This window comes from Herpailurus yagouaroundi, unplaced genomic scaffold (genome assembly GCF_014898765.1).
Source record: "Herpailurus yagouaroundi ecotype Mexico unplaced genomic scaffold, PumYag 194, whole genome shotgun sequence".
In the NCBI taxonomy this organism is placed as follows: Eukaryota; Metazoa; Chordata; class Mammalia; order Carnivora; family Felidae; genus Herpailurus; species Herpailurus yagouaroundi.
The window spans coordinates 2,785,861-2,802,037 of record NW_024412425.1 but is presented as its reverse complement, the minus strand read 5'-3'; the positions used below and the strand labels follow the sequence as shown (position 1 = coordinate 2,802,037).

Genomic DNA, 16,177 nt, shown 5'->3' with positions numbered 1-16,177 from the left:
GCTGACAGCTCAGAGCCTGGAGCCTGCTTCGGATTCTGTGTCTCCCTCTCTCTCTGCCCCTTCCCCACTCGCACTCTGTCTCTGTCTCTCTAAAAAATAAAAAAACATTAAAAGTGTTTTTAATGTTTTATTTATTTCAAGGTGGGGGCAGAGAGAGGGAGAGAGAGAATCCTAAGTAGGCTCCACGCTATCAGCACAACTTGATGATGGCTCGATCTCACAAATCGTGAGCTCATGACCTGAGCTGAAATCAAGAATTGGACACTTAGCTAACTGAGCCACCTAGGCATCCCTGCCTATTTTATAATTAGGTTGTTTGTGTTTTTTGGTGTTGAGTTGTGTAGGTTCTTTTTGGATATTAACTCCTTACAGGATATATTATTTGCAAATATCTTCTATGCAATAGGTTGTCTTTTGGTTTTGTTGATGGTTTCCTTCGTTGTGCAAAAGCTTATTTTGGGATGCCTGGGTGGCTCAGTTGGTTCAACATCTGACTCTTGATTTTGGCTCAGGTCATGATCTTACAAAGATCTAGTCCAGCTCTGAGCTGACAACAAGGTGCTTGCTTAGGATTCTCTCTCCCTCTCTCTCTGCCCCTCCCTGACTCATGCTCACACATATCCTCTCTCTCTAAAACAAAACAAAACAAAACAAAACAAAACAAAAAAACAAAAACAAAACACACATTCTTTTAAAACGCTTTTATCCCTTTGAATTATTGTCTTTCTATTCTTTGAGTAAATATCAGAACTGTGATTGCTGGATTTTAGAATAGTTCTATTTTTAACTTTATGAGGAACCTCCATATTGTCTTGCACAGTGGCTGCACCAGTTTGCATCCCCACCAACAGTGCACAAGGCTTTCTTTTCTCCACACCCTCACCAACACCTGTTGTTTCTTGTCTTGCTGATTTTAGCCCTCCTGACAGGTATGAGGTGATATTGCATTGTAGTTTTGATTTGCGTTTTCCTGATGATGAGTGATGTTGAGCATTTTTTCATGTGTCTATTGGCCATCTGGATGTCTTCTTTGATGAAATGTCTGTTCATGTCTTCTACCCATTTTTTAATTGGGTTATTTTTTGAGGTGTTGAGTTGTGTAGGTTCTTTATATATTTTGGGCACTGACCCTTTATCAGATATGTCATTCGTAAATATCTTCTCCAATTCTGTAGGTTATCTTTTAGTTTTGTTGATTGTTTCCTTTGCTGTGCAGAAAGAAGCTTTTTATTTTGATGTAGTCCCAAGTTTATTTTTGCTTTTGTTTCCCTTGCCTCAGGAAATGTAGCTAGAAAAAAGTTGCTACAGTTATTAGTGTCAGAGAAATTACTGCCTGTGTTCTCTTCTAGGATTTTTATGGTTTTAGGTCTCACATTAAGGTCTTCAAGGCATTTTGAGTTTAGCTTTGTCTATGGTGTAAGAAAGTGGTCCTGTTTCTTTCTTTTGCATGTGTAGCTGTCCAATTTCCCCAACACCATTGTTGAAGAGACTGTCCTTTGCCCATTGGATATTCTTTCCTGCTTTGTCAAAGATTAATTGACCATATAGTTGGGGGGTTTCTATTCTGTTCCATTGATCTGTGTGTCTATTTCTGTGCCAGTAGCATACTGTTTTGATTACTTTGTAACATAACTTGAAGTCCAGGATTATGATGCCTCCAGCTTTGCTTTTCTCTTGCAAGGTTGCTTTGACTATTCAGGGTCTTTTGTGTTCCCATACAAATTGTAGGATTGTTTGTTCTAGTTCTTTTTATTTTATTTTATTTTTTTATTTTTTATTTTTTATTTTTTTCAATATATGAAATTTATTGTCAAATTGGTTTCCATACAATACCCAGTGCTCATCCCAACAGGTGCCCTCCTCAATACCCATCACCACCCTCCCCTCCCTCCCACCCCCCATCAACCCTCAGTTTGTTCTCAGTTTTTAACAGTCTCTTATGCTTTGGCTGTCTCCCACTCTAACCTCTTTTTTTTTTTTTCCTTCCCCTCCCCCATGGGTTTCTGTTAAGTTTCTCAGGATCCACATAAGAGTGAAAACATATGGTATCTGTCTTCCTCTGTATGGCTTGTTTCACTTAGCATAACACTGTCCAGTTCCATCCATGTTGCTAAAAAGGGCCATAATTCATTCTTTCTCATTGCCACACAGTACTCCATTGTGTATATAAACCACAATTTCTTTATCCATTCATCAGTTGATGGACACTTAGGCTCCTTCCATAATTTGGCTATTGTTGAAAGTGCTGCTGTAAACATTGGGGTGCACGTGCCCCTGTGCATCAGTACTCCTGTATCCCTTGGGTAAATTCCTAGCAGTGCTATTGCTGGGTCATAAGGTAGTTCTATTTTTCTTTTTTTTTTTTTTTTTTTTTGCCTCTGATTTTTTTTGTATATGGATATTTATTTTTTATTTTTTTTAAATATATGAAATTTATTGTCAAGTTGGTTTCTATGCAACACCCAGTGCTCATCCCAAAAGATGCCCTCTTCAATACCCATCACCCACCCTCCCCTCCCTCCCACCCCCCATCAGCCCTCAGTTTGTTCTCATTTTTTAAGAGTCTCTTATGCTTTGGCTCTCTCCCACTCTAACCTCTCTTTTGTTTATTTTTCCATCCCCTCTCCCATGGGTTCCTGTTAAGTTTCTCAGGATCCACATAAGAGTGAAAACATATGGTATCTGTCTTCCTCTGTATGGCTTATTTCACTTAGCATCACACTCTCCAGTTCCATCCATGTTGCTACAAAGGGCCATATTTCATTCTTTCTCATTGCCACGTAGTACTCAATTGTGTATATAAACCACAGTTTCTTTATCCATTCATCAGTTGATGGACATTTAGGCTCTTTCCACAATTTGGCTATTGTTGAGAGTGCTGCTATAAGCATTGGGGTACAAGTGCCCCTATGCATCAGTACTCCTGTATCCCTTGGGTAAATTCCTAGCAGTGCTACTGCTGGGTCATAGGGTAGGTCTATTTTTAATGTTTTGAGGAACCTCCACACTGTTTTCCAGAGTGGCTGCACCAGTTTGCATTCCCACCGACAGTGCAAGAGGGTTCCCATTTCTCTACATTCTCTCCAGCATCTATAGTCTCCTGATTTGTTCATTTTGGCCACTCTGACTGGCGTGAGGTGATGTCTGAGTGTGGTTTTGATTTGTATTTCCCTGATGAGAAGCGACATTGAGCATCTTTTCATGTGCCTGTTGGCCATCCGGATGTCTTCTTTAGAGAAGTGTCTATTCATGTTTTCTGCCCATTTCTTCACTGGATTATTTGTTTTTCGGGTGTGGAGTTTGGTGAGCCCTTTATAGATTTTCTATACTAGCCCTTTGTCCGATATGTCATTTGCAAATATCTTTTCCCATTCCGTTGGTTGCCTTTTAGTTTTGTTGATTATTTCCTTTGCTGTGCAGAAGCTTTTTATCTTCATGAGGTCCCAATAGTTCATTTTTACTTTTGATTCCCTTGCCTTTAGGGATGTGTCAAGTAAGAAATTGCTACGGCTGAAGTCAGAAAGGTCTTTTCCTGTTTTCTCCTCTAGAGTTTTGATGGTTTCCTGTCTCACATTCAGGTCCTTTATCCATTTTGAGTTTATTTTTGTGAATGGTGTGAGAAAGTGGTCTAGTTCCAACCTTCTGCATGTTGCTGTCCAGTTCTCACAGCACCATTTGTTAAAGAGACTGTCTTTTTTCCATTGGATATTCTTTCCTGCTTTGTCAAAGATTAGTTGGCCATACGTTTGTGGGTCTAGTTCTGGGGTTTCTATTCTATTCCATTGGTCTATGTGTCTGTTTTTGTCCCAGTACCATGCTGTCTTGATGATGACAGCTTTGTAGTAGAGGCTGAAGTCTGGGATTGTGATGCCTCCTGCTTTGGTCTTCTTCTTCAAAATTACTTTGGCTATTCGGGCCTTTTATGGTTCCATATGAATTTTAGGATTGCTTGGTTTAGCTTCGAGAAGAATGCTGCTGCAATTTTTATTGGGATTGCATTGAATGTGTAGATAGCTTTGGGTAGTATTGACATTTTGACAATATTTATTCTTCCAACCCATGAACACGGAATGTTTTTCCATATCTTTATATCTTCTTCAATTTTCCTTCATAAGCTTTCTATAGTTTTCAGCATACAGATCTTGTACATCTTTGGTTAGATTTATTCCTAGGTATTTTATGCTTCTTGGTGCAATTGTGAATGGGATCAGTTACTTTATTTGTCTTTGTGTTGCCTCATTATTAGTGTATAAGAATGCAACTGATTTCCGTACATTGATTTTGTATCCTGCAACTTTGCTGAATTCATGTATCAGTTCTAGCAGACTTTTGGTGGTGTCTATCGGATTTTCCATGTATAATATCATGTCATCTGCAAAAAGCGAAAGCTTGACTTCATCTTTGCCAATTTTGATGCCTTTGATTTCCTTTTGTCGTCTGATTGCTGATGCTAGAACTTCCAGCACTATGTTAAACAACAGCGGTGAGAGTGGGCATCCCTGTCGTGTTCCTGATCTCAGGGAAAAAGCTCTCAGTTTTTCCCCGTTGAGGATGATGTTAGCTGTGGGCTTTTCATAAATGGCTTTTATGATCTTTAAGTATGTTCCTTCTATCCTGACTTTCTCGAGGGTTTTTATTAAGAAAGGATGTTGTATTTTGTCAGATGCTTTTTCTGCATCACTTGACAGGATCATGTGGTTCTTATATTTTCTTTTATTAATGTGATGTATCACATTGATTGATTTGCGAATGTTGAAACAGCCCTGCATCCCAGGAATGAATCCCACTTGATCATGGTGAGTAATTCTTTTTCTATGCTGTTGAATTCGATTTGCCAGTATCTTATTGAGAATGTTTGCATCCATATTCATCAGGGATATTGGCCTGTAGTTCTCTTTTTTTACTGGGTCTCTGGTTTAGGATTCAAAGTAATACTGGCTTCATAGAATGAGTTTGGAAGCTTTCCTTCCCTTTTTATTTTTTCGAATAGCTTGAGAAGGATAGGTATTATCTCTGCTTTAAATGTCTGGTAGAACTCCCCTGGGAAGCCATCTGGTCCTGGACTCTTATTTGTTGGGAGATTTTTGATAACTGAGTCAATTTCTTCGCTGGTTATGGGTCTGTTCAGGCTTTCTATTTCCTCCTGATTGAGTTTTGGAAGTGTGTAGGTGTTTAGGAATTTGTCCATTTCTTCCAAGTTGTCCAGTTTGTTGGCATATAATTTTTCATAGTATTCCCTGATAATTGCTTGTATTTCTGAGGGATTGATCATAATAATTCCATTTTCATTCATGACTTTATCTATTTGGGTCATCTCCCTTTTCTTTTTGAGAAGCCTGGCTAGAGTTTTATCAATTTTGTTTATTTTTTCAAAAAACGAACTCTTGGTTTCATTGATTGGCTCTAAAGTTTTTTTAGATTCTATATTGTTTATTTCTGCTCTGATCTTTATTATTTTTCTTCTTCTGCTGGGTTTATGGTGTCTTTGCTGTTCTGCTTCTATTTCCTTTAGGTGTGCTGTTAGATTTTGTATAAAGATAAAGAGAAAATTCTCTTGTATTTGGATATTTGGGATTTTTCTTGTTTCTTGAGATAGGCCTGGATTGCAATATATTTTCCTCTCAGGACTGCCTTTGCTGCATCCCAAAGAGTTTGGATTGTTGTATTTTCATTTTCATTTGTTTCCATATATTTTTTAATTTCTTCTCTAATTCCTGGTTGACCCATTCATTCTTTAGTAGGGTGTTCTTTAACCTCTATGCTTTTGGAGTTTTTCCAGACTTTTTCCTGTGGTTGATTTCGAGCTTCATAGCATTGTGGTCTGAAAGTGCATAGTATGATCTCAATTCTTGTATACTTATGACGGGCTGTTTTGTGACCCAGTATGTGATCTATCTTGGAGAATGTTCCATGTGCACTCAAGAAGAAAGTATATTCTGTTGCTTTGGGATGCAGAGTTCTAAATATATCTGTCAAGTCCATCTGATCCAATGTATCATTCAGGGCCCTTGTTTCTTTATTGACCATGTGTCTAGATGATCTATCCATCGCTGTGAGTGGGGTATTAAGGTCATCTGCAATTACCACATTCTTATCAACAAGGTTGCTTATGTATGTGAGTAATTGTTTTATATATTTGGGGGCTCCCGTGTTCGGTGCATAGACATTTATAATTGTTAGCTCTTCCTGATGGATAAACCCTGTAATTATTATATAATGCCCTTCTCCATCTCTTGTTACAGCCTTTAATTTAAAGTCTAGTTTGTCTGATATAAGTATGGCTACTCCAGCTTTCTTTTGAGTTCCAGTGGCATGATAAATAGTTCTCCATCCCCTCACTTTCAATCTGAAGGTGTCCTCAGGTCTAAAATGAGTCTCTTGTAGACAGCAAATAGATGGGTCTTGTGTTTTTTTTAATCCATTCTGATACCCTATGTCTTTGGTTGGCTCATTTAGTCCATTTACGTTCAGTGTTACTATAGAAAGATATGGGTTTAGAGTCATTGTGATGTCTGTAGGTTTCATGCTTGTAGCAATGTCTCTGGTACTTTGTTTCACAGGATGCCCCTTAGGATCTCTTGTAGGGCTGGTTTAGTGGTGACGAATTCCTTCAGTTTTTGTTTGTTTGTTTGTTTGGGAAGACCTTTATCTCTCCTTCTAGTCTAAATGACAGACTTGCTGGATAAAGGATTCTCAGCTGCATATTTTTTCTGTTCATCACATTGAAGATTTCCTGCCATTCCTTTCTGGCCTGCCAAGTTTCAGTAGAGAGATCGGTCACGAGTCTTATCGGTCTCCTTTTATATGTTAGAGCATGTTTATCCCTAGCTGCTTTCAGAATTTTCTCTTTATCCTTGTATTTTGCCAGTTTCACTATGATATGTCATGCAGAAGATCGATTCAAGTTATGTCTGAAGGGAGTTCTCTGTGCCTCTTGGATTTCATTGCCTTTTTCCTTCCCCAGATCAGGGACGTTCTCAGTTATTATTTCTTCAGGTACACCTTCAGCACCTTTCCCTCTCTCTTCCTCCTCTGGAATACCAATTATGCGTAGATTATTTCTCTTTAGTGTATCACCTAGTTCTCTAATTTTCCCCTTATACTCCTGGATTTTTTTTATCTCTCTTTTTCTCAGCTTCTTCTTTTTCCATAATTTTATCTTCTAGTTCACCTATTCTTTCCTCTGCCTCTTTAATCCGAGCTGTGGTCGTCTCCATTTTATTTTGCAGCTCATTGATAGCATTTTTTAGCTCCTCCTGGCTGTTCCTTAGTCCCTTGATCTCTGTAGCAATAGATTCTCTGCTGTTCTCTATACTGTTTTCAAGCCCAGCAATTAATTTTATGACTATTATTCTAAATTCACTTTCTGTTATATTGTTTAAATTGTTTTTGATCAGTTCGTTAGCTGTCACTATTTCCTGGAGATTCTTTTGAGGGGAATTCTTCCATTTCGTCATTTTGGGTAGTCCCTGGAGTGGTGTGGAACTGCAGGGCACTTCCCCTGTGCTGTCTTGAATAACTTGCGTTGGTGGGCGAGGCCACAATCAGACCTGATGTCTGCCCCCAGCCCACTGCCGGGGCCACAGTCAGACTGGTGTGTACCTTGTCTTCCCCTCTCCTACGGGCGGGATTCACTGTGGGGTGGCGTGGCCCATCTGGGCTACTTGTACACTGCCAGGCTTGTGGTGCTGGGGATCTGGCGTATTAGCTGGTGTGGATCAGCAAGGTGCATGGGGGTGGGAGGGGCAGGCTCAGCTCGCTTATCCTTTGGTGATCTGCTTCGGGAGGGGCCCTGCGGCACCGGGAGGGAGTCAGACCTGTCCCTCAGGGATGGATCCGCAGAAGCACAGCGTTGAGTGTTTGCGCGGTGCAAGCAAGTTCCCTGACAGGAACTGGTTCCCTTTGGGATTTTGGCTGGGGGATGGGCGAGGGAGATGGCGCTGGCGAGTGTCTTTGTTCCCCGCCAAGCTGAGCTCTGTCATCTGGGGCTCAACAACTCTCCCTCCCGTTGCCCTCCCCCCTGCCACTCTCTGAGCAGAGCTGTTAACTTATAACCTTCCAGATGTTAAGTCCCGCTTGCTGTCAGAACATACTCCATCCGGCCCCTCCACTTTTGCAAGCCAGACTTGGGGGCTCTGCTTTTCCGGTGGGCTGTCCCTCCTACCCGGCTCCCTCCCACCAGTCTGTGTAGTGCGCACCGCCTCTCTGCCCTTCCTACCCTCTTCGCTGGGCCTCTCGTCTACGCTTGGCTCCAGAGAATCAGTTCTGCTAGTCTTCTGGTGGTTTTCTCGGTTATTTAGGCAGGTGTGGGTGGAATCTAAGTGATCAGCAGGACGCGGTGAGCCCAGTGTCCTCCTACGTCACCATCTTCCAGCCTATCAAGTTCTCACACATTCTAAAAACAAAAACAAACAAACTAGTTTTAGTTTTACTCCTCCCTCCAGGTTTTATGTATATGCTGTCATTTTTTATCTTTTTTATTCATAATTTTCTTGCATCTAATTATGATGGTTTCTTTTCCACTTAATAAAGTCTCTTTAACATTTCTTGCAAGGCTAGTTAAATGCTGAAGTGCTTTTGTTGCATCCACACGACTCCTGAAACAGAATGCTACGGGCACCAGAGATAGTCACAACAAAGTTTAATACAATGAGAGGCAAGGCCGACTGAACAGGACCAATGCTCTTGATAAGAGTGCGGCCCCAAACAGCCCGGGTACAGAATTTTTAAAGCCGATCACATCGTATTATCATTATCTGGGAACAGAACAGAGAAACAGTTCCCAGATGAGTTAGAAACAGTTGCCAGATGAGTCAGAAACAGTTATGGAATGAGGTAATTATTTTAGACTTTCTGCCGCTAAGTCGCAACCAGTGGATCTCCTTGACCTTGTCTTTGATGCTCTTTTCTTTGAGCTTTTGTTTCCTTCATTGGTAAAGCCTGATTCACAAGAGTGTGAAGCGTGATTTACAAGAGTAAAAACAAGGCTGTTATCTTTTGATCTTCAGTGTCAGAACAAAGCTGTTATTTTTCAAGCTAAGCGTTAGCCCTACACTACAATTTAACCCTTACACTTTAACTTTTGTTTGTCAGGGAAACTTTTTTTTTTCCTTTTTCTTTCTTTCATTATTTTGAGAGCGAGAGAGAGAACATGCACATGAGCAGGGGAAGGGCAGAGAGAGAGAGTCGTAGCCAGGCCCTGTGTGTTGTCTGTCAAAGCCCCATTGGGGGCTTGACCTCATGAACTGTGTGATCATGAATGGAGCCGAAATCAACAGTCAAAGGCTTAACCAGCTGAGCTACCCAGGCACCCCATATCAGGGAAACTCTTTACCTCTTTTTCAAATCTGAATGATCACTTTGCCAGGCAGAGTATTCTTGGTTGTTCCTTTTTTCCTTTCAGCACTTTGAATATATGCTGCTATTCCCTTCTGGCCTGCAGAGTTTCTGCTGAAAAATCAGCTGATAGGTTTATTGGGTTTCCCTTGTTCGTAAATTTCAGCTTCTCTTGATGCTTTTTAATTTTTTTTTAACATTTATTCATTTTTGAAAGACAGTGTATGAGTGGGGGAGGGGCAGAGAGAGAGGGAGAATCCGAAGCAGGCTCCATGGTCTGAGCTATCAGTTCAGAGCCCAATGCAGGGCTTGAACTCACAGACCACGAGATCATGACCTGAGCGGAAGTCAGACGCTTAACTGACTGAGCTACCCAGGCGCCCATTCTTGCTGCTTTTAAAATTCTCTTTATCAGGTGTCTCGGTGGCTTAGTCGGTTAAGCATCCGACTTTGGCTCAAGTCATCTCACGGTTTGTAAGTTTGAGCCCTGTGTCAGGCTCTGTGCTGAAAGCTCGGAGCCTGGAATCTGCTTCAGATTCTCTGTCTCCCTCTCTCTCTGCCTCACCCTTGCTTGCACACATGCATATGCACATTCTGTCTCTCTCTCTCAAAAATAAAAGTAAATAAACATTTAAAAAATTATCTCTTTATCTTTAACCTTTGACATTTTCATTATATGTCATGGTGTGGAGCTCCTTGGGTTCATCTTTTTTGGTTCTCTTTTTGGTTCTTGAACCTGGAAGTCTGTTTCCTTCCTTGTGTTAGGGAAGTTTTCAGTTATTATTTCTTCAAATAAGCTTTCTCTCTTCTTCTGGGACCCCTATAATGTGAATGTTTGTTTGCTTGATGTTATCCAAGAGATTCCTTAAACTTCCTCATTTTTCCCCCATTCTTTTTTTGCTGTTCAGTTGAGTGCTTTCTGTTAGCCTGTCTTCCAGATTGCTGATAGATTCTTCTGCATCTGCCAGTCTGTTGATTCCCTCTAGTGTGTTTTTCATTTCACTTATTCTATTCTTCAACTCTGATTAGTTCCTATTTATATTTCCTGTCTTTTTATTGAAGATCTCACTGAGTTCTTCCACTCTTCTCTCCAGCCGGGTAAGCATCTTTTTGATCATTACTTTAAATTCTTTTTCAGGCATATTGTTTATCTCCAATTCATTTAGTTCCTTGTATGAGGTTTTGTTTTGTTCTTTCTTTTGGAGCATATTCATCTATCTCCCCATGTTGCTTGACTTTCTGTGTTTGTTTCTATGGATTAGGCAGAACAGCTACTTAAACTTGAAGGAATGGTCTTGTGTATGGTTGTCCCCTTTATAGATTGTGTGTGCTTGGTGACTTTTGCTGGCTGGCTGGAATTGTGGCTTGCATGGGCTTGGGAGTCCCTTCCATGCAGTGAGCATTCTGGCTGAACAGCTAAGGCTGAAGTGGGTGCAGATCAGTGTGGTCCCTGGATGCTCCACACAGCTCTTGTCCAGGCAGGACAATTAAGGCTAACGTGGGTGCAAGATGGGGTGTCACAAGGCTCTCTGTGGGGAGGGTGTCCTGGCAGGGTGTCTAGAATTGAGGCAGGGTGCAGGCTGGAATGTCCTGGGGGTTTCTGTGCAGCAGGCATTCTGGCAGAATAGCTAAAGCTGAAGTGGGTACAGGCTGGGTGGGAGTGGGTCTCAGGGTTCTAAGCACTGAGGGCGTCCTGGCAGGTCAACTAAAACTGGAATGGGTTCAGACTAGTAAATCCCAGTGTGCTCTGGGCTGGGGGTGCCCTGGTGGGGCAGCTGGAGCTGAGACAGTGTGTGGGCTGGGAGGTCTCTGGGCTCTGTGCAGAGGGTATACTGGCAGGATAGCTGAAGCTGATGTGGGTGTAAACCAGGGTGTTCCAGGACTCTGTACAGACCGTGCCCCAGAAGGGTAGCTGGAGTTAAGGCAAGTCATAGCCCAATGGGGTCCTTGGGCTTTCCATGCAAAATGTGTCCTGGTAGAACAGTTGAAGCTGATGTGGCCACAAGTTGGAGTGTCCCAGGGTTCTCCATACTAAGGACAATCTGGCAGGATAACTGAACCTGAATTAGGTGCAAGCTAGGGTGTCTCACTGTATGCAGCACAGGGTTTGCCCTGGCACAGTGGTGGGAACCAATGCAGGCATGGGCCAGGAGTTCCCAGGGTACACTATGCAGGGGGCACCCTGGCAGGTTGGCTGAATCTAAAGCGAACTCAGGTAGGAGTTTCCAGAGCTCTCTGCCCTGGGGATGCTGTAGGTAAGCCATCTGAGGCAAAAGTGGTGTGGGCCTGCAGTGTTTTGGGGTACTTTGTGCCTATGTCACCTTGGCATGAAGGCTGGAGCTGTAGGGAGCACTAACTGGTGTCCTAGTGTGCATTACTCTGTGGCCACCTTGGTGGAATGGCTGGGGCCGGTGTGGGCTAGGGACCTAGGGCTTACTGAGGTGGCAGGCAGGTAGGGCACTTAGACTGTCCATTAGCTCCTCCCACGTGGGGACAGTTCCAGCAGCATCCTTGCCTTTTGGCAGAATTTTAAGGCTGGACTTCTTATTTGCTAGTTCTTTTAAACCAGGCTTTTTTCCCCCTGTGCCCCAGCACAACTGGGGCTGGTGTGGACTCGGGCACCCAGGGCTCACTGAAGGAGGCTGGCTCTGGTGTCTGGACCCTCCTCCAGTTTTTCAAGGTGCGTAGGGGAGTGTAAACCCTATTGCTTTCCAGTCCCTTTGACCCAGAGAGAGTTCCAGAAGATTTTCTACCATTTGTTGGTGTTCTGGGGCTTACTTTTATAAAGCAGTTACTCTTTTATTTTTATTTTTTTATTATTATTATTTTTAAGTTTATTTATTTTTGAGAGAGAGAGACGGAGTGTAAGCAGGGGAGGGGCAGAGAGAGGGAGACCCAGAATCCAAAGCAGGCTCCAGGCTCTGAACTTCCAGCACAGAGCCCAACGCGGGGCTTGAACTCACAAGCCGCAAGATCACGACCTGAGCCGAAATCGGACGCTCAACCGACTGAGCCACCCAGGTGCCCCATTACTCTTTTATTTTTTATTATTTTTTTTTCACAGTGACCAGATGGCATTTATTAATGTAGCTCTTGTTTCTCACTGCAGTAAATTTAGTAGAGGAAACAAGACTAAAAATATGGAAACTTCACATCATCCTTGTGTGGGGGCCATTTGAATCTTCTCTATATCATTCCAATTTTAGTATATGTGCTGCCAAAACAAGTACAGCATTTCTCTTAAACTGCAGTTGGATTATCCTGTGCGCAACGTCAGATGAATCTGTTCCCTGGCCCTTCAGTGTTATCCCTTCCCACTGCAGTTCACAGCATCAGGGGTGGGGGTTCCCTTTGTCACCATGTCTCTGTCTATCTTATTCTCTTGTGCTGTTCTCTCTGTATTTTGTTGTACAGAATCTGTTTAGTTGTTCATCAGGTCTTCTTCAGGAGGAATTGCTCTATGATAGGTGTAATTGGGTGTATTCTGTGGAAGGGATGAGTTCAGGGTCTTCTACCTTGCCATCTTGGACTGGAACCCCTAACTGTGGTTTCTTGACAGTGTCAAGGATAAAGCTGCCCTGTTTTACTAGTAATTTTCTGTAATTTAACCCAGGTGTCAGGGTTTTACACTATGTGCGGGACACAGAGTCCTCATCCTCAATGGGGAAAAACTGAGAGCTTTTCCTCTATGGTCATGAACAAGATAGGGATGTCCACTCTCACTACTGTTATTTAACATAGTACTGGAAGTCCTAACCCCAGAAATCAGACAACAAAAGGAAATAAAAGGCATCCATATCAGCAAGGAAGAAGTAAAACTTTCCCTATTTGCAGATGACATGATACTCTATGTAGAACACCCAAAAGATTCCACACACACAAAATTGCTAGAACTGTTATACGAATTCAGCAAAGTTGCAGGATACAAAAATCAATGTACAGAAATCTGTTGCATTTTCATACCAATAATGAAGTAGCAGAGAGAGATATCATTAAATTGATCCAATTTATAATTGGACCAAAACCCATAAGATACCTAGGAATAAACCTAAACGAAGTAAATGGTCTATACTCTGAAAACTATAGAACACTGATGAAAGAAATTGAATATGATGCAAGGAAATGGAAAAACATTCCATATTCATGTATTGGAAGAACAAATATATTTAAAATCACCATAATACCCAAAGCAATCTACACCTTTAATGCAATCCCTATTAAAATATCACCAGCATTTTTCACAGAGCTAGAACAAACCATCCTAAAATTTGTGTGGAACCACAAAAGATCCCAAATAGCCAAAGCAATCTTGAAAAAGAAAAGCAAAGCTGGAGGCATCACAACTGAAGACTTCAAATTATATTACAGGGGTGCCTGGGTGGCTCAGTCAATTAAGCGTCTGACTCTTGAATGTGAGTTCAAGCCCTGCATCAGGCTCTGCACTAACAGTGTGGAGCCTGCTTGGGATTCTCCTCTCCCTCTTTCTGTCTCTCTCTCTCTGTCTGCCTCTCCCCTACTCATGCTCATGTGTGCTCTCTTTGTTGCTCACTCTGTTGCTCACTCTGTCTTAAATAAATAAACTAAGAAAACCCTATTACTAAGCTGTAGTGATCAAGACAGTATGATATTGGCACAAAAACAGACACATAGATCAATGGAACAGAGTAGAAAAACCAGAAATGAACCCACAACTATATGGTCAATTAGCCTTTAACAAAGCAAGAAAGAATATCCAATGGAAAAAAGTCTCTTCACCAAATGGTTTTGGAAAAACTGGATGCCAAATGCAGAAGAATGAAACCAGACCACTTTTTATACCATACACAAAAATAAATTCAAGTGGATGGAAGACATAAATGTGGAACAGGAAAACATCAAAATCCTGGAGGAGAATACAGGCAGTAACCTCTTTGATGTTGGCCATGGCAACTTCTTACTTAGATATGTCTCCTGAGGCAAGGGAAACAAAAACTATCGGGACTTCATCAAAATAAGAAGGTTCTACACAGTGAAGGAAACAATTAACAAAATTGAAAGGCAAGCTTAGGAATAGGAGATGATACTTATAAGTGACATATTTGATAAAGGTTTAGTATCCAAAATCCATAAAGAACTTATCAAACTCAACAACCCCCCCCAAAAAAAATCCTGTTAAGAAATGGGCAGAAGACATGAATAGACATTTTTCCAAAGAGATACAAATGGCTAGCAGACACGTGTAAAGGTGCTCAACATCATTGATCATTAAGGAAATACAAACCTGAAGTATAATGAGATATCACCTCACATCTGTCATAATGGCTAAAGTCAACAACACAGGAAACAACAGGTGTTGGCGAGGATGCAGAGAAAGGGGAACTCTCGTTGGTGAGAATGCAAACTGGCGCAGCCACTCTGGAAAACAGTGTAGAGGTTCCTCAAAAAGTTAAAAATAGAACTACCCTACCATCATCCAGCAGTACACTACTAGATATTTACTCAAAGTATAGAAAAATACTGATTCGAAGGGATGCATGCATCCTAATGTTTATAGCAGCATTATCAACGTTAACCAAATTATGGAAAGAGCCCAAATGACTATTCACTGATGAATGGATAAAGAAGTGGTGTATGTATACAATGGAATATTACTCGGCCATAAAAAAGAATGGGATGTTTCCTTTTGCAACAACATGGATGCAGCTAGAATGTATCTTACTAAGCGAAGTAAGTCTGAGAAAGACAAATACCATATGATTTGACTTATATGTGGAATTTAAGAAAACAGATGAACATAGGGCATAAAAGAAAAAAGGCTAATCAGAAAACAGACTGTTAACAATAGAGAACAAACTGAGGGTTACTATAGGGGTGGTAGGTTGGGGGATGGGTAAATGGGTGATGGGTGTTTTGGGCACTTGTTGTGATGCACACTGGCTGTTGTATATAAGTTATGAATGACTGAATTCTGTATCTGAAACTGATACTACCCTGTGTGTTACCTAACTGGAATTTAAATAAAAGCTTAAAAAGAAAACAAGCTAAAACCTTAAAACTCTTAGAAGAAAACAAAGGTGATCTCTGTTGCTTAGGTTAGACAATGGTTTCTTTCATGTGACACCAAAAGCACAAACAGCCAAAGGAGAAAAAAATAACATAAATTGGACTTAATCAAAGTTAAAAACTTTTGATCTTCAAAAGACACCATGAAATAAGTGAAAATATAGCCCACAAAAGGTGCCCAAAATGTGCACATTATATGTTCATTAAAACATTGTATCTTAAAATATATGAGAAATTATTACAGAGCAACAATAAAAAGACAATCAGATTTTTTAAATGAGCATAGAATTTGAATACATATTTTTCTGAAGAAGGAATAGAAATGGTCAATATACACATAAAGGTGTTCATTATCATTCGGGAAATGCAAATCAAAATCAAAATGACATACTGTTTCAAATTCATAAGAATGGCATAACCTCAAATGGTGGTGATGATGTGGAAAAATTGGAACCTTGACATATTTTTGTCAGAATCGAAAGATGATGCAGTTGTTTTGGAACAGAGTTTAGCAGTTCCTGAAGATGTTAAACATAGAGTTACCAGTTACAATATGACCCAGCAAATCCACTCCTAAGTATATATATATCTAAGAGAAATGAAATGTGTTCCACACAGAAACATGTACCTGAATGTTCTTAATAGCATTATTTGTAGTAACAAAAGTGAAAACAATGCAATGTCCATCAACTAATGAATGGGGAAAAAAGATGTTGTATCCATACAATGGAATGTTTGGCAATATACAGGTATGAAGTACCCATCCATGCTAAACATAGATGAACCTTGAAACATTATA

General features: G+C 40.9%; 1 protein-coding gene and 1 non-coding gene across 3 annotated transcripts in view; one reads left to right on the top strand and one right to left on the bottom strand.

Moving 5' to 3' along the window:
• Positions 1 to 16,177, top strand: part of LOC121011362 (zinc finger protein 420) — a 129,445-nt gene that overhangs the window by 24,688 nt on the left and 88,580 nt on the right. The gene's annotated exons all lie outside the window — the stretch shown is intronic.
• Positions 12,460 to 12,566, bottom strand: LOC121011651 (U6 spliceosomal RNA). The gene has a single exon (XR_005781683.1). It is a non-coding gene; the product is annotated as a U6 spliceosomal RNA (small nuclear RNA).